Genomic DNA, 19,780 nt, shown 5'->3' on the forward strand with positions numbered 1-19,780 from the left:
ATTCTTTCCTTACATTCTACATTTCATCTGTCTTGCCCTTTTATTCCATTTTCCCTATTTTCCGATGCCTTTCATCTTCACTCACACAACGTTTCTCGGTTTTTACAATTTTTTATTTTTATATTTTTTACATTTTTCTTAGATTATTGACTCTAATCACAATTTTTCTACATAGCCTAAGAAATTCTGGTCGCATCTCATCATTCTCGATAAGCGAGGCTATAGCGTCCTCGCAGATCTTAGTGCCTAACCGGCATTCGGAGCCGACTCGGAGTCCTCCGAACGTGGGACAATCCGGTTCACAGAAGCACGAGGGGTCCTTGAGCTTAAATCGGTGGAGGTACTCGGAGAACCCCTCGTGCCCCGTGAAGAGCTGGACCAAGACCGCGTCCACCTCGACACTGCGGAGTACCCGCCGTCGTACTTTCCATATACCTCCTTTTCCATTTGTCAAGTGTTCCCTGCCGAAGCCGTCGCTTGACGAATGAGATAAAACATTCTGGTCTTCTTTTGCACTTCAGGGCCGCGTCTTTGGACAGTCGATCCGCCCTCTCATTCCCCTCCGTCCCCGCGTGCGCTTTTACACAGTAAAGATCCTTCCCACTTTCTCTCGCTTTCATGAAATTCTCTTTTACCCTTAACGCTAAGGGATGGAGGGTGTCAGATTATGCGACCGTTTAGAGAGTGGACCGCGAGTCGCTTAGTATGGTGCATGACTGCGCCGACCCGCCGGCCGCGTACCCTGTCGCTTCCGCTAATGCCAGCAGCTCTACCTGGTTATACAGTGCAGAAGCTGCCCAATTTGAGCTTCTTGCTGTGCAGCTGTGCGGCGTTCCGCATAACGCAGAACGCCCCGCCCACCTTATCCTCTATGCGGCTGCCGTCGGTGTAAATGACCAGATCGGCATCCGTGTTGGCAAGTCGTGCAGCCTCCTCACCTTCCTCCAGGCAGGAGAACAACCACACCAAACTGACTGATGAGTAAATTTTACAATTCAGCAATATTTTAACAGACAAAATAATCGTATTTATGCTGAAATCTCTTTAGAGTTTCCCACAGTTAATCAGCAGTTTACAACGTGGACATCATGCAGCTTCAGCGATTATGATTTATGGTCAATTTTAGTTAGAAAGGTTTGCTCTAAACGTCATGATAGTTTAGAGTCCCCAAAATACTAATCTCGACGTTTAAAGAACGCAGCCCATGGACACCACTTCGAATCGCTTTGAAAGCTCTTTAAATATTTATATAAATTTTTAATGGTTTTATGTTAACGTTCTAAACCAGAGGTGATCAACCTTTTTATTCAACAAACCGATTTAAATTTATTATTTTTGACGGGCTGCACATAAAGTAACAAATATTAATAATTTACACATTATTTAAAATAAATATTGGATTCAAAAAAATAAAACAGGAGAGATTTCAAGTAAAATTTTATTCCAAAATGTGAAAAGAATCAAGAAAAGAACAGAAAATTTCAAATATATTTTTCGATACAACCTAATTAATATAAGTCGAAATTAAAGGGGTAGCTACACGTGTGCAGCTTTCTAATCGTGCATCGTGCAGTCTTGAGTGATGGCCTCTTTTGATTATTTGTTTCGGTTTAGTATGTACTGCCGTTTTATTATAATAAATTTTATAACAATCGATTGATAAGGGGAAATCTATAAACTAAATTTAATTTTAGGAATACTTGGCGGGCCGCATAAGCATGTTTAAGTGACACGGACGCGTGTGGCTCAACTCCGTATTAAACTAACACACTGTAACATTAATAAATGTTGAGTACAATAAAAGAATGTTTATTTTCTTTGCAACAATATTTACGGTAAGACTAAGTGTTTGGAATTACCAATCTGATATAATAACGGTTACAGGATGGCTACTGATGTGGGAAAATTTCTTCTCGCAAACATTGTAGTCCTTTAAACTATTTCACTCTTATAGTAAGTTGTATCATCATCATCATCATCATTATTTCAGCCATGGGACGTTCGTCCACTGACGGCGTCATCCACAGATAAACTATATATACACGAATTAAACATTGCTTCACTTGGAACCGTCAAAACTCGTTTCTTAATTATTTGTCGAAGATTCTTATGAAAAAAAACTAAAGAGAAAATTGCATAGAAACTTTCAAAACTTAAAATGACTAATAATTATTCAAACTTCATGCGTTTGACAGTTCACGCGCCTCAATTTCATATAAGCATTTAACTGCTGCATCGGTCACTATCTAGCGATCATTATATTGATTTATTTATTTTATACCAACTTAATAAATAAAGTGATTGCACTGAAACATTTACGTTAATGATTTTTTTCTTTTGGAATTAAACAGGCCAATAACTTTTGGCAGTAACGTCTGTCGGTAAAGCTATCCGTATAATAGCTATTATCATTATTTGAGTCCAGATCTTGTGGTGTTTAATTTGTGTGATTCGACCGATAGGTACTACATTATTTTAGGAACGAGACAATATTTAGCACTCTCTCCTTGTCACCGCAGGCCTTGAAAAGTTAACAAAATTTATTTTTTGTGTACAATATTACTTGTTTAATAATAAATAATACATACTAATATAAGATGTAAGTGGCAGTGTCATTGAGGTACACCTATCGATATGTTCCTTACATATCATTTGTCGTCGTCATTATTTCTGCCATAGGAAGTCGACTGCTGGACATGTGTCCCCCGAGATTTCCAATAAGCCTTCGTGGTGTCTGCGCATGCAATAGTTCCAAACCTCACCTCCCGAGGTCGCCTTAAGAGCCGGCTAAAGGGGGATATTCATGGGCGATGGGCAGCAGCATCTTCTGAGCAAACTTATAATATAAAAAAATTGCGCTCGTATTCCCGAATTGGCATGAAGCCCTTAAACGAAGAAAAAGAACAGGCCTCCAACACCCAGATACTAACGGAGCATTCACAAAAAAAAAATTATACAGGTGATTGATCATAGGTGTAAAAACTTTCAAGGGGTAAATATATTTATTAGACGTCATAACATTAAATATCCAATCAACCCGTGTAAAGTGATTACTCTATAATATGTTACAATAATTCATTTTTCCTTAGGATTTTTTATGAGTACATCCCAAGATCTAAATCAAGGTTGTCAAGATTTTAAATAATTTTGTTATGTATGTATGTTAAACTGACATTCATTTCCAGTTTATTTGCCTCGAAAGTGTATCTCTAATGCATATGTACAAATAATAATAGTTTGGCGTGATTTTCAAACTTTCAGTTAACTTTCTCATGTATGTATGTTACTGACGTTCGTTTTCAATTTATTTTCCCTGCAAACTTTATTTTCACTACATATATACAAATAAATATAATTTTGCGTGGTTGTCAAGATTTTGAAATAACTTTCTTATTTATATTTGTTAAACAGACGTTCATTTTTAGTATATTTTGCTTACAAATTTAATTTTCTCTACATATGTTCAACAAATGTAGTTCTGAGTGGTTCTCAAGATATTAAAATAACTTTGTTGTGTATATTTGTTAAACTGACGTTCATTGTCAGTTTATTTTGCCTACGAATTTTATTTTCACATCATATATACAAATTAATATAGTTTTGAGCGGTTGTCAAGCTTTTAGTTAACTTTCTTATATTTGTTTGTTAATCTGACGTTCATTTTCAATTTTATTCAAACTACATATATACAATTAAATATATTTTTGAGTTCTTGTCAAGCTTTCAGTTAACTCCCTTATACATGTATGTTAAACCGTCGTTTATTTACATATGATTTTACCTGTAAAGTTCATTTTCACTACATATATGCAAATAAAAACTTCACCAGAGAGCTGAAAGTTATCACAAAGTTTTCATAGGTACAGAGAGTTCGGTAATCGAACCCGCGACCTGCGATCGCAAGTCTCACTCCTACTCGGCAAGGCTACAACTGCTCATTGGTCTTTTATGTCGATTGCTATATAATTATATAAGATATAAAGTTTGGATTGGTTTTCAACCTTTTAAAATGTAGATGAACAGAACTTAAAAATACCATACCTTCCTTTAAACATTTTCTTGTCAATGCAATCTATAAGTTGGGGAGCTTTCAGTACTTTATTAGAATCCAACTGTACATATAGGTTTGGTTGACTTAATAAAATCTTCAACACAGTACCAGAATAATATTTACCAATACAGATCACAATATAGAATATAGGTGAGAATGTATTGTATATTCCTAGACTCACTTTACAGTTAGGAAACCATCTGAATTACATTAAAACTAACTTCTTAACAAAAACACTACAATACTAAGCACGGCTTATTTCGTAAGTTGATTAGGTTGAATTAATACTTTGTAATGGAAACAACTTAGCTGCCGGCGCCAAATGCTTGCCGACCAAATTTTATGATCCAGTACGGCGCCGACATCGTACGAAGTAACATGATAGCATGTCTGCACTGCGTATTTTTTTATTTTAATGACCTTATATATGTAAATATTACGTAAATTATAACATTTGAATTCTTTTTAAGCAAATAAACAAAAAAAAGAAAGTTGGCTTTTGCAGTGTCACTAGCAGTGCAGTTATTAAATACTATTGGACCAGATTAGATAAAGATCTAGATATTACAGTCGTATCTGATAAACTACTTTTGGTACTAGGGATATATAACTGAATTTTTTTTTTAAAAAATGTTTATTGCTTAGGATATATTTTATCATACAGGCGTGTTGTTTGTTTCGCACTTCCATACAGATGGCTCTAATGCCTTCTTTTCATATATTCAGTTAAAACTCACCTTATAGCAATTGTTATCGCTTTTGTAGAAATCAGGTGAACAATAAACTAGAAAAAATTTTAATTTTCAAGTTAACTTTATTTTTAAATATGAAATATATAAATCCTAGTCAAAAAGTATTCCTTACCATGGTTCTTGACCGTACAAATGTGCTTCTGTACGTATAGACCTTAATACAAAATTATTAAATAGCAATATCTTAATGGGAGTTTATTGTTTTTTTTATACTTCTCGGCACACCCAATGCTTTTTTTACACGATTTCTAAATAACGCGGTATATCAATAACAATAAACACATTTTCAACTCGAAACTTTTGTTCTATCACGTTTCCATTAAAAATAATATTTAATTCTACATGGAGCGTGCATTTAAATTTCAACGTAAGCTTAAGTTTGCAGCTTGATATATTAGCAACTGGAGAAACCAAAAAGCAGCTGCTAATAAAAGAATTAATAACAAAAAAAAATTAACCGGCCGTTAAAAACTTTCTACAAACCCAACAGTTGTTCTAGACATATGATAGCATTTTTGGTTCAGTGCGCGAAAAGCAATTAATAGTTAGAAAATGGTATTTACACTGTATATTAGTTTTATTTTATTTGTAATAAAAATTAATTGTTTTTGTTTTACAAATACTTATGTAACAATTCTTTATGGCAACTAATATGCTAATAATTAGACTTTTTCTTTATCTTAGCCGACTTTTTAGTTATATCCACAAATTACCAAATACTTTTAATAAGTTTTTTACACGCTTTTCTAAGAATCGTATGTAGCATATGTAAAAAAAGAGTTGGGTGTGGTTTGATACAAAGTTTACAGAGTAATAGTAAATATTTTCAACTAAGTAAAATATCTGTAACGGCTTGTGTAAATGCACATTAATTTGTGGTAGCTTCCTTCATAAGGAGACATTATTATTAGCGGCAAGCGTTTACGTTGGTCATCGAAAGTTAATAATTGATATGAAATTAAAATCCATAAATGATGCTATAATCATTAATTGATTTTATTTAAACATATAATAACATAATATTTACTTTTAAGTCGCATGATAGCGGTACTTTTGATTTTAATAGCAGCCATATTTTCAACTACATTTGTACTTATAAAACATGCACTACAAATTTCTTTACACTATTAGTAATTATATTAACAGCTTTAAATGTAATGGCTGTAATATATAATGTATGCAGGTTTAGTTATGGCCAATTTATTTTATGTAAAAATATAAAATGCGAATATTCAATAACTAGAAATCACTGGTGAGTCATACATTTATATCTTGTTGCTGTATGTTTCATAATATAAATACAGCGAAAGGTAAGGAATTCCCTCTATTGTCATGGAGGTTAGTCAAAGGGCAATCAGGGCCAATGTACTACTTTCGTTGTTCCAATAAACTTAGTCTTGATATGAATATTGTTAAAAAGAAAACGTTTCTTTTGTATGTAACATTTGCTACAACTATAGTGTGTGTGTGTGTGTATTTGTTACTATTATAGTTTAAAATATTAATATAAAACCATTCTTGGTTGTTGATCAGTGTTGTTAAGGGACTTATAATATATTTAGCCAATTCCGCACATGCTGTGGTAGTCGTGCAATGAAATGCACCGCCCGCCAGCCCGCTGATAAATGCGTATGCGGCAAATAATGCGAATTACACAACTGCCGCCGTCAAATCACTCAACACGTGTTTCACCCCTCTACGGCGCATCTTCAGAAGTTATGTTACACCGATTAGTGCCAAACACAGAGTGAGCTCAGTCCGTCGCCGCTTGTTATTTACATGCCACCTGCTCCCCCACTACCACTCAAAGTCACGTGACTGATCACGTGGGCTATTTTTATTATACCCTCTCTTACGCGAAAGTTACATTTGCGATTTCACGTAATAGACGAGTACCCCGACCGAGTCCCCCGGCAAACTTGTAATAATGGAGAGGAGGAAACATTGACTTGCTCGTTAAATATAGTTCCAATACCCTCGTGTCTTATTATTTCTAACCGTTCCAACACGTCCATCCGCAATCCCTTGCTACAGGTATGCAGCACGTCATAGGAATGACCGTGCGGTAAACTATGTCCTGACTCTAATAAATGTTTAGAGAAATGAGATCTTTCAGGGCGATCATTCCTATACGCGGAAATATGCTCCTTATAACAAATGTTAAAATTTCGATCAGTTTGACCCACGTATACACAATCACACCCACCACACTTCAATCTATAGATACCAGACTGGCTGCCAACCTCTGTTTTTTCCTTGCCGTTGCAAACCGCACGTTCTGAATGCCACATAAACGCCGTTATTTCTTATTATTTTAGATAATTTTTCAGATATTGGTCCTAAATATAATATACTAGATCTGTAGTTATGGACACCGCGTTCAGGTGTCGCTGGGTATAAAAGACCCCTCACATGTTGGTTTACCTTCTTCTTAATTAGACCATCCACCATTCGCCGTTCGTAGCCATTTGCAACCGCAATTGAATAAATGGTATTAATTTCTTTGTTATAAGCTTTTACATTGAATGGTATGTCATTAATCTATTTATATACGAATTAAAGGCCGCAAGTTTATGCTGCCAAGGGTGATGGGAAGAGGATGGAATCACCAGATCCGTATTAGTCGGTTTTCTATATACCTCAAAAACATGCTGACCATGTTTCCTAGTGATCGTGATATCAAGAAAGTTAATTGAATTGTTATTTTCAAGTTCCAATTTAAACTTAATTTTTGGATGAAATGTATTTAAATTACTTACAAAAATGTCCGATTCTTGCCTTATACCTGTCCAGCATATAAGAATATCATCCACATACCTATAATTGTAAAGGATGTTACTATTACCCACAATATACCTATTCTCATTTGTCATGTCAGTTGTCCATGAAGATCTCCGCCATCAAAGGAGATAACGGAGATCCCATAGCCAAATTTGAGATAAAAAAGGGTTTCTTTGATTCCCGGCAGGTGGTAGGGGACCGAGACCTGGAGGTACCGGTCAGCTACCTGAGACTACCACACCCGTCTGGTCAAGTTGGTGTGGAGTTCTCCTGTCTGGGGGAAAGTGCGGAGGAAGTCCGACTTGCCACCGCGGCTGCCGATCTGGTAATTTATACCGACGGCAGCCGCATAGAGGACAAGGTGGTTGCGGCGTTCTGCGTCATGCGGGACGCCGCAGAGTTGCATACAAAGAAACTCAAGTTGGGCAACTTCTGCACTGTATACCAGGCGGAGCTGCTAGCTCTAGCGGAAACATCAGGGTACGCGGACAGCGGGTCCACGCAGGCATGCGTCATAATGAGCGACTCGCGGTCCGCCCTCGAAACTGTCGCAAGATCGGACACCCTCCATCCCTTAGCGGTAAGAGTAAAAGAGAATTGTATGAAAGCAAGAGAAAATGGCAAGAGCGCTAGTTTCTATTGGGTGAAAGCGCACGCGGGGACGGAGGGAGAGGGCGGACCAACTGGCCAAGGACGCGGCCCTAAAGAGTAAAAGACGACCAGAATATGAGGAATGCCCTATCTTATATGTCAAGCGACAGCTTAGGCTGGGAACGCTTGACGTATGGAATAGCAGGTACATGAATGGAACGACGGCATCGACAACGCGGAAGTTCTTCCCGGACGCCGTCGCGGCCTACCGCACGCTCCGTAGCATGGAGGTGGACGCGGTCTTGGTTCAGCTTTTCACGGGGCATGGAGGGTTCTCTGAGTACCTTCATAGGTTTAAGCTCAGGGAGGACCCCTCGTGCTTCTGTGAACCGGGCGTGGACCAGACCGTGATCCACCTGGTAGCAGAATGTCCCGCATACAAATACAAAGTTCAGTCTTCCGCCCAAAAAGATGGCGAAATCAATAAGGAATATTGAAAAATATTTAAAAGTAGTTCTACAGCAAAGAGTCTTTCGGATCTGGTTTCATTTAAAAGTAAGCCTAATTTAAGATTTTATTTTGTTGAGATGAGGACAAGAGTTATTCTTATACATTATTGGAATACACATTACAAAGCAGCCATTGAAATTATCTCTTACCTAAATAATACCAAGATGTTTAAAATTTCACTACTTTATTCAATTTTGAAGGTTTCATTGACATATTATAAGATAATCTACAGTTAAAGTAGAGGATTGCATGAAGTTAAGTAAAACAATCAGCTTCTTAAACAGTTTCAAATCAAATGAATGGTAAAATGTGTCATGTTGATTTGCTTTTGCCTAGTTTCATAAGTTTTCGTTAAACAGAGTATGAAATAAAAAAATAGCATGTTGTTCCGTGATGATATAGCTTTATAATAGAACTTAATATACTATTATTTCTTGAAGATTTAAAACTTTTAGAATTTGAACTTGAAGACTGTAAATTTTCTTAATGACATGAATGAATTTAAAAATCCTTAATTAATGTTTCAGGTTTTCATACGCACATGCAACCTGTCGTATTGCTTGAACGTCTTTCAAATGCGGAAGCTTTAGCACCAAAATTTAGCAAGACAAAAATTACACAAAAAATTAGTTCAAAAATCCAACATAAAATCTGCCTGAGATCCGATACAGAAACTAGTGGAAAAAAATGTAGTCCCCAATTACATGCCATTTAAAGAAGCACAAGGAGGAGAAAGATGGTCAAAAATAATAAACCAAATAAAGGTTCGGAGTATGAACGACCTATAATGTATTTAAAAAATGCTAATTACTAGTATGGCGGACAGTCCCACTACGTCGGACCCGGACTACCCTAGCGCCTCAACGATGTGACGTAAGCCAGCGACCCGGATCCCCGGTCGCTCGGCGCGCGCGTCTCACTCACTCGATCCGGCCGCAAATCAACGCACATGCAAGCCCGCCGTAATAAACTCTCGCTCCGACGCGCCTACCTTTGTACAGTGGTTGTGTGAACAATAAATTAGGATTTTCTCAATTGCATCCGTTTATTACATTTCACCACCACACTAGCATGATGCTAGCATATTCATGAATGGGGAGTCAAAAATAAGCTGAGGTTTGCACCACACAAAACAGTGTGGATTGCATGTAAATGTGATGAATAAATCTGCTGCACCATAATGACGAACATACGACATGGCATCTTAAGCATATTCGTGCATGTGTCGAGGACTTCCGATGTATGTTGCTGGAAAAATAGTCATCCGGCCAACATTCTGTGCATTTCCATCAGTATTAATCGGAGTTTGGTCTGATTCAACCTGATGAATGTTAATGTCTCCGTTTCAATTTTAACATACATTTTAACAACATATTTGTGATATAGTCGCTGACATTTCAATATGAGATTGTCTTCATTTTCCCGAATCATTAGGCGGTATGAATAGTAGTTCATTGAATTGACTTTTTTGTTGATTTCAGAACCTGTAAATAGATTTTGTTTTAATAACCTTGAAATATAAAATTAAAATACATAATAAAGTGACTGAGATATTATTTCCATACCCAAAATAATATTTTAATTACTTGTAATGGGATTTATCATTTTTACTGAGAGATCATAGCCAATTTTACCTTGCCAAAATGTAATGGGATATTGTTGTGCATCATATGAGCGATGTGTTTCCTTTATACATTGTAATTGATCATTCCTACAATGTAAAACAATATCACGGGATTCCAAGTTTTCTCCAACTACAACGATAGCAACTTCATCGATAGTTGGTGCATTTAAATGTCTTGCATGTTGACCCGCAGGTGTTTTATCATCTTTTGTGACAATTTTGTGATTATCAGATGGCATCAGATCCAATGCAGTTTTAAACAATATAATCAATTGATTGTGTTCATGAAATAAAGTTTGTAATTGTTCTACAATAGACCTCTTTACTAAATTGTTGAACGCAGATTAATTTCTTGTGGTGAATTGGCCATAAAAAAAATTTGCAGGAATTTGTAGTCGCTATCTGACACTGGTAGTAGTGAACCTGCTCTGTGATATATTTGGCCTTGTATCTGTAAATAAAAAAAAATATTATGTTTGTACCAAACACCATAAAATAAAATTAAATAAATAAGCAATGTGGGGTATAGATTTATGGATTATCAGTGATTAAACTTAAATAATATTTGTTCCTAAAAATGATATCTGTCTCCTAATCACTAAACAATATTTCATATCCTTAGATACCTCAATATGTAATATTTAGTTGTAACTAATATCTATCATCAAATAATTATATTGGGTTTCAAAATAATGAAAGTGTCACTAAAACTGAAACGCCAAATAATATGAAGACTTAGTGATGAGACATCTTAACTTGTTTGACAGAAAATATTGTTTACTAAAATAATTATGATCAACTGCTATAATATGTACCCTCGGCCTGAGGGTGGGTAGAGCCAAATTCTCTACTCGTCACTTGGGTAATACCTGTCCGGCGCGTCCACGTCGCGGGGGTGGGCACCACTGACTCCAGTAGGCCGGAGTGAAATTGGTGGCCGAGTTCGGATAGGGACCTAGTGCCGCGGGATATAGCGCGGCCCCTTCCCCACGGTTACGGGTGAAGACCTTAACGGCTGCAAAGGCGGAGATGGAGTCCATTGGTACGGTAGAGCAGGCGGAAGAGGCAAATACCCCAGTCGCAAGCTGCCCTCACATATTGGGGTCACAGGTTGCTCTGGAGCTACGCTGCCAGGTGGGGTGGTGTAGTAGGGTTGGTGATGAAGACCGCGGTCGGCAGAAGCACCCATAGCTTTCCAAGAGAGTTACTACATTAGCGTCAGGCGACAGCCAGCTGTAAAAACCCAATTGCCAAAACAAATTCTCCTTATCATGAAAGTTACAAGAAATAATAGACGAGATCATACTAGGGCGTACCCCACAAGCGACGCAAATACTTTAGAGGCGAATAAAAGGGCGACAAAAGAAGACAACACTAGGGCGTCCCCCGCAAGCGACGTAATTGACACTCTGAGATTCGCTACGTGGAACTTAGGTTCCCTTAACGGTCGCACCAGCGTATTAAGTGAAGTCCTCAAACGAAGATACATTGATGCGTGTTGCTCACAGGAAACCAAGTGAAAGGGTTCCAAGTCTCGTGATATTGGACTAGGATTTAAACTAATATATAATGGAACATTAACACATCGAAATGGTGTGGCCGTAGCTCTAAACTCTTGTCTGAAAGATAGAATCATTAGCATAAATAGGAAGTCTGACCGGCTCCTAGCCATAAAACTAGCGCTTGACAATCAGCCACCACTAAACATCATATCAGCATACGCTCCTCAAGTTGGATGCTCTAAGGAGGAAAAACAAGATTTCTGGGAGGACTTTGATGATGTGATAGCCTCTATAGGAGTTAATGAATTAAAACTAATCGGCGGTGACCTTAATGGGCACGTTGGCCATAAAACTCCAAATGGCAGTGAACACCATGGCGGTTTTGGCTATGGCAAGCTAAATCAAGAAGGACATAGTATTTTAGATTTTTCAAGTAGACACAATTTAATGATCATTAACACATGCTTTGAGAAAAAGGAAGAGCACCTTATAACTTACAAAAGTGGAGGTAAGAAGACGCAGGTTGATTACATACTGGGAGAGAAAAGCTTAATATCTAGATTCAAGGACTGTAAGGTTATCCCAGGGGAAGCATTAACAAGTCAACATCGAATACTTGTTACGAAGTTCAAATTGCGGAAACCACTGAGAAAAGTCAAAGATATAAAGTGTTAGCGTCTTATTAAAAGATGTTTGTAACACTTTATCAATTTATTTAACACACGAACAAATTTTTATTAGCGCTTGAGGGCGAGCAAAAAGGACGTGAAAACACAGACGATAATGATATATACAAAATTGCTAAGCAGCGCCAGCGCAGTACATTGGACATAAACATAAATAAATATATCAGACATGTTAATGGTAAACTCTTGACCTCAAATAATGACATCAACAAAAGATGGAAAGATTACTACGCCGAATTATCCAACGAAGAATTTCCAAGCGAAAAATTCCCCTTCATACGTGTGACCTCAGGGCCCATCGAAGCCATAACAGAATCCGAAGTTAAAGTAGCGATACTAAAGATGAAGAACAAGAAGGCTACAGGGCCAGATCAGATACCTGCGGAGATATGGAAGCGTGGAGGAATGGTAGCTATAAGGTGGCTTACGAAACTCCTAAATCTTGTCCTCACGTCCGGTACAATGCCAGACTCCTGGCGAAAGAGCTACTTAATACCATTTTACAAGCATAAAGGAGACGTTTCACTTTGTGGAAATTACAGGGGGATAAAATTAACATCACACACTTTTAAACTCTTCGAAAGAATTATTAATAATAGACTGCGACTGCTTACAACCGTCACGGAAAACCAATTCGGCTTCACTGCTGGTAAATCAACGTCGGACGCAATTCAAGCCATGAGAATTATTATGGAGAAACATAGATGCAATAAAGAAGATTTACATATTGTCTTCATTGACCTGGAAAAAGCTTTCGATAGAGTGGCAAGACAACTTGTATGGCAAGCTCTCAGGTCTCAAGGCCTCCCCGAAAAGTATGTCTCCATAGTAAAAGACATGTACTACAACTGCGCGACCCAGGTGAGAAGCCCGGCAGGACTCGGTGACCTGTTCGAAGTAACAGTTGGCGTTCATCAGGGATCCGCACTTAGCCCATTATTATTTAACTGCGTCATGCATTACCTCACAAAGGATATACAGAATGCCTTACCATGGTGCCTTCTATATGCAGATGATATTGTTCATGCAAACAAATCAGCAGATGATTTTCAGAGAGACCTGAACCTATGGATTAGAGAACTAGAATCCAACGACCTCCGCATAAGTAGATCCAAAACGAAACACATGCACTGTGCATTTGCACCAACACCAACACAAGGCCATAGCAATCTGAACATCAGTGGCATTCCAATACCATCCGTCACTAAGTTCAGGTACCTAGGGTCGACCTTAAGTACCGATGTAGACTCAACCGCTGATGTCAAGAACAGGGTACAAAGTGCATGGATGAAGTGGAGGGAAGTGTCAGGCGTTCTATGTGATAACCGTATGCCCATTAAGACCAAGGGTAACGTCTACAAAGCAGTTGTCAGACCAGCTATGCTCTACGGCTCGGAATGCTGGACTGTAAGTCAGAGACACGAGCAAACACTTCATGTCAATGAGATGAAGAGGCTTAGATGGTCGGGTGGCGTCACTAGAATGGACAAAATACGGAACGAATATATCAGAGGTTCGTTTAAGGTAGCTCCGATCCCCAGCAAATTACAGGAAAAAAGATCACGATGGTATGGCCACATTCAACGAAAACCAGATGACCACGTAGTAAAAACTGCCTTAAGCCTCCCAGAATTCCCAAGAGGGAGAGGGCGTCCAAAAGCTACGTGGTGGTCTAATATCAGAAAGGAACTGGAAACCCTTCAACTTGATGCAGGGACAACCCAGGATAGAGTGGCCTGGCGCAAATTGATAAGGAGACCCGACCCCAAATAAAGGGAAAAGGGAAGGAAGAAGAAGAAGGAGAAGAACTGCTATAATACATACCTTAAAAGTTGACATAAAATTTTCTCGAACTACATTTGTTGCCCCAAATGAAGTCATTTGAAAGCAATTGTAATATTATTGGATATTTGTCAAAAAGTGTATGGAATCTGGTCCTATTCCCGAAACTAATGAGTACAATGGCTCTGGTGGTGGATGCAATGGTATCGATTTCACTTTATCATTTGCGCAACACAATCCATTGGCTTCGTTTTTGTATTTCAATGCCTTACAATGTGAGCAAACCGAGTTCATAGAACCAATAACAACACATTGGTAGTTACTGTAGTCAACTGACACATCGTAACTAAATACAGCTCGATTCAAACTTGCGCGATTATTAGTTGAATGTCGCGTTCGCGCTTCACGCGTTTGTGATAACCGAATTTTTTCACGTTCATTTCGGTCGTTACGTTCTTGTGCACTAAGATAAGATAGGTAATTAGCTTGGTTTGTAGCATTTCGGGTTTTTCTACCTAAATTTCTTCGTCTTATAGGAGGCATATCAATAATATCATTGGTAACTAAACACTGCACAAAACACAAAAACAAACTCAGTGGTTAACAGAAAATCCAGGATAAACTACAATTGACATTGACAATTTTATATGACTTGGAGTCAAATCCATCAAGCCGTACCCACAATGTTTTATGTACGTAAAATAGGGATATTAATTAATTAAATTAAAACAAAACAAAAGTAATATTATCGCGAAGCTTAAATTAAAACAAAAGAAATATTATCGCGAAGCCAACCAAATTGAAAATCAGTACTATCATTAGTACTGATTTTCAATTTGTGTACATTTTGTGACTATTCAATTTGGTCGGGTCCGCGACATCACTTTTGTTGAGTTTCAGAACGCGGCATTAAATCCTCCAACGATGTATTCTGTGTTCCAACGCACACACGCACATTGTTTTGATAGATATGATTGAATTCGAACTTCGTGAAGCTATAATAAAGTGCAAATTGACTCGATAGGAACACACCTACATTGCTTAGACAACATTGAACTTTATTTCATAACAATAAACCTCAAATTGACGACTCTACGTTATAGTTATAAAACGTTTGTATGGAAAAAAGGAAAAGGCTGTTTTTAGGGTTTCTGCGGCAATTATTCGAATTTTTCTCGCTGTGAAATCCATCCTTGAACTTCAACGAACATTTAAAAAAAAGAATTGGCCAAATTGGTCTAGGCGTTGTTGAGTTATGCGCTTACCAACGCATTTTGCAATTTATTTTTATATTATAGAGAAGTAGATATGTAATATACATTCCATAAATCGAATCCAGCAATGAAGTGTTGATAGTCTTGTTTAGCTTGAACCTATTGTAGATTATTCATTTCTTTAGGCTTTGATAAACAAGTGGAGCACGTTGAAGAAGATGGAGTCTCTGTCAATACTTGCGTTACTTTCCCGTCAATCATAGTCAAAAACATGTTGTATCTTACAGAAACTGTCGTATGTTCAGAAATTATTACTTGAGTAGGTTCAACCTACTCAAGTAAAGAAATTTCATTTTCGATTCCTGAAATAACCTTTCTGATTTTTTCCGGAGTTTCTTTAGTGAATTCTATTGATATAGGACGGCAATACCTATTAGAAGATGGTGATGGATATTCCCACACTATTTTATTATTTAGAGGATCCATCAACTTAATAGGAACCAAGGAAGCAATAAAAAGATTGGCATCCGATATGAGTTAACTTTCTCCAGACAAAATTTGTTTATATTCTGCCTGGCCGGATGATCCATCGCATCCCCATTTCACATATAATATCAAATCAAGAGTATTTAAAACACTAACAGAATCGATTTTTAAAATTCTTTGTACTGTATGATTAAGAAGATTTTGAAGTCCAACATTTGACTTAGAAGCCGTTACAGATACCCCGTTAGGATAACATTCAAATTTTGCTGTCAATATTTTTCTGTAAGCCGGAAGTATTTTGCACTTATTCTCGTCAAGTGTATTTTTCATTAATTGATAATTATCTCTGGATATATTTAAATCTATGAAAATGCTAAGGCCTCGTCCGTTGAAAAATTTTTTAAAGTGTAGTAGTCTCTGACGTGGAGGCTTCTGGATTGTCAAATTCGATGAGATACTCAGAATTTAACCATTCTTCGTTATTAGTCATAAATCGATCCTTAGTTCTTGCTACATTTTTCCATTTAGATTTGAATTTGAGCAACAAAGATTTTTGAATATTAGCTTTGGCACAAGTAAATTGCGTTTCGGTTAGGTTAAAATTGTCGTTTAAATAAGACTCTGCTGTAGAAATATGTTTTCCATGTTCAATGAAAGCGATACACAGGTCTTTAATTTTGATCTTTAGTATAGACATAACAATTGACTTTAAATTCAATTGCACGAAGAAAACTGTCACAATATAGCTAAGTATATTTAGTGTACACTTCAAGGGCACTAATATTGAAACAATCATTTTACAGCTATTTATACGAATTTTAAAGTCACACGGCATTATTTATTGTAACGTGTGCAATTTTGTCCCCGATCTGATATATAAATGAATAGAAATGAGGTAAATGTGGTAAAAGTGATAAATATTGATAATATATTTTAACTATTACAATTGTGGTTAAGTATGTCTCTACTGTATATGTAACCGGAAAAATATTATCGTGGTTTTATTATATAATGAGTACGACTTGATAGGTACCTATAGTGCAAGTACATACCTATATATATACATAAAATGTACATAAAATATTATATACTCTTATGCCTATATTTATACTTTGAAAACCATTGTTACATAATAATAAGCATATAAATAAAAAATAAAACTGTAGGCAGCTTGATTAATTAAGTAATTTTTAGCCTCCGTCGCGCTCTCTTTGAAAGTGAATTACAAAAAATGGGGCAAATATAGGCAAGATTTTATTGCCGATTCTGAAAGTAGATAGTTTAGCAAATAGAAAAATCATAATTTCTAATCAGCGGCAATCAGCGCAAGTAACTACTAAAACTTTAACGACAATTTTTATTTTTTTCGGTAGCAGTGTATTTTATTTCTCCATTTTTTTTTGATATTTATTATTGATATTTTATACACCAAATAGTTTCTTATGCATATAAAAATATAATATTGTAAATATTTTACGTAAAAGATATGTTAACGATGGTTTGAAGCTGTCCTAGATTTTTTCAAAAAACTTCTGTTTGAAAATTCCGCAACTTTGAAGTTTCATTATTAATAAATAAAAATAATTACAGAAAAATACATAGTCTATATAAAAAAACTACATAGTCTTACCTCTGTATACCATAGATTATACATATCGTACGACATATCAGACGAAAATGAATTATGAGATGATATTAACCTCGATGCACCATAGTGCGCTAAGGCTTTTTCTAGAGTGGAGACCACGAACCAACAAGCGTATGGAAGGATGTGCACCCACTAGGTGGACACACAACAGGTTTAGTAAGATCCTTGGAAGATGCTGACAAGCTACTTCCAACCAGTCCAGTTGGAAATCTATGTCAGTGGCATACATTAAGCAGTGGATGTCTTACAGCTATGATTGTGATGATTGAACCACATATTGCCACAAAAACCCCGTTGCAGGTCTCTGGTGATCTGGGTAACCAAGTATACAAAGTGCGACGATACTTGAATCTACCATTAGTTTATGGGTTTATGTTACATTACGTTAGCTTCAACTTAAGAAGTACTTCAGAAGGTTCCTACACTGTTGATGTCCTTTCGTAATTTCATTGTACCTGTAACGTATCCGACGCATTAGTGAAAATCATCGACCTTACCAGACCGAAAATGTCGTCGACCGCAAAGGATTAATATCGCAAAAACATTTGCCATCGATTGCCGCGAAAATAAGTACACACTACAACTTTTCATAGAACGATGAACTAAAATTAACGCAGATTTTAAAAAATTGTAACCGTATTTTTGGCAGACTCCGTATGTATAATTTAATATTCATGGTCATTTTGTTAACATTAATAAAAAGCCAATTCATTTGCTTTGTGACAAAAATTAAATACATCTTCCTTTTTGAATTATTTAATAGGGTTCCACTTTCAAAAATGCTATACTGCGAAAGCGCCATCTGTTATTGACTCGTCTCGTAACAGGTCGTACAGATGTTTTCGTTACACTTTTTAGCGACATTTAGGATATTTTGAAAAAATAGTTGCATTCTTAATCTGCGTACGGAAGGAACGTCGTCTATTACACAAGTCTCTATTATTATTATACATTGTATTAGTTATGCAATATACGATAATTTTATTCATTATTAATATTGTATATAAAATGTATATAAAATTAACAGCGGTTTATTACTGCAAGAAAAATAAGAAAATATATCTGTGAATAGATTGTTTTTATTACATTTCCATACAAATTTTATAAGTCCATATTACATTTGAATGTCTAGAAACTTTAACATTACATTTATAAAGAATAATTACAAAAGTTGAAGTTTTTTATGAGTACACTTCTACCCGGAACGTTCGTAAAACATTTGTTATTGTCGAAAGTTGGAATCCCAAGAAATAACCCAGGTTTTTTGTTTATATTTCACTAAGCTGTAAAATGGAAAGGACGATAGTTCATTTACTTAAATACATTATGACGATTCCTGTGTGGTGGTACACGACAAAAACTAGAGAAAACAATGAATGGAGAAAAGAATACATTTCTTTGAAATAATAATGACGCTTACTAGCTCACTCTTGCTTCCCGTATACACTAGTAGTAAAATGCATAAAAAATATTTTCTATGCTCGCTCGGTGGAAACTTGTTTATAAGTACGTATATGTCGAAAAGTTAAAATAGCAGTAACACGAAGTATAACCATAAGAAGTTAGCTTCATTTTCAAGCTGTGTGTTCCTAGTGAAAATAATTACTGTTCCGCGCAAAGGATGATTAGGTCCGATTGTGCTTTCACTTAAATAAATGTAAATCTATCGATATACAGCATCAAATAAAAAAAATAATAATAAAAAAGCATACATTAGTAAAGTTATTGTATTGATTGTCATTTTTGGTATAAAAATCAAGTATCAGGTGTCTCTCGTTTAATTCTAATTTGTACATGATTAAAAATGTATAATTACGTATAAGAGATTTTTTTACTTGGCTTAGACAGCTGCCCAAGTAAAATTTGCAAAAAAAATTGCGGGTCTAATGAGGCAGGGCGCAGAGGGCGGGAACTTTGCCTAAAACCACTTTTAGCTGTCGAGTACCGTGCGGAGCCTCGGAGCAGAGGTAGTGTGATTGCTCTATAGACGGCAAGTTTTGTGTGGAGCTTTAGGTCGTGAGACTTTCATACTCTTTGGTTCAGTTTATCAAAAGCAGCAGCGGCTTTTGCGATTCGCGCAGATATCTTTGCAGATTCTCCATACTGTCAGCCATAAGGCAAACATCGTCTGCATAAAGAATTTACAGCACAGA

The sequence above is a fragment of the Battus philenor genome, unplaced genomic scaffold, assembly GCF_028537555.1.
Source record: "Battus philenor isolate CCGP_79_NKW_IND1 unplaced genomic scaffold, ilBatPhil1.0.hap1 SCAF_33, whole genome shotgun sequence".
Lineage (NCBI taxonomy): Eukaryota > Metazoa > Arthropoda > Insecta > Lepidoptera > Papilionidae > Battus > Battus philenor.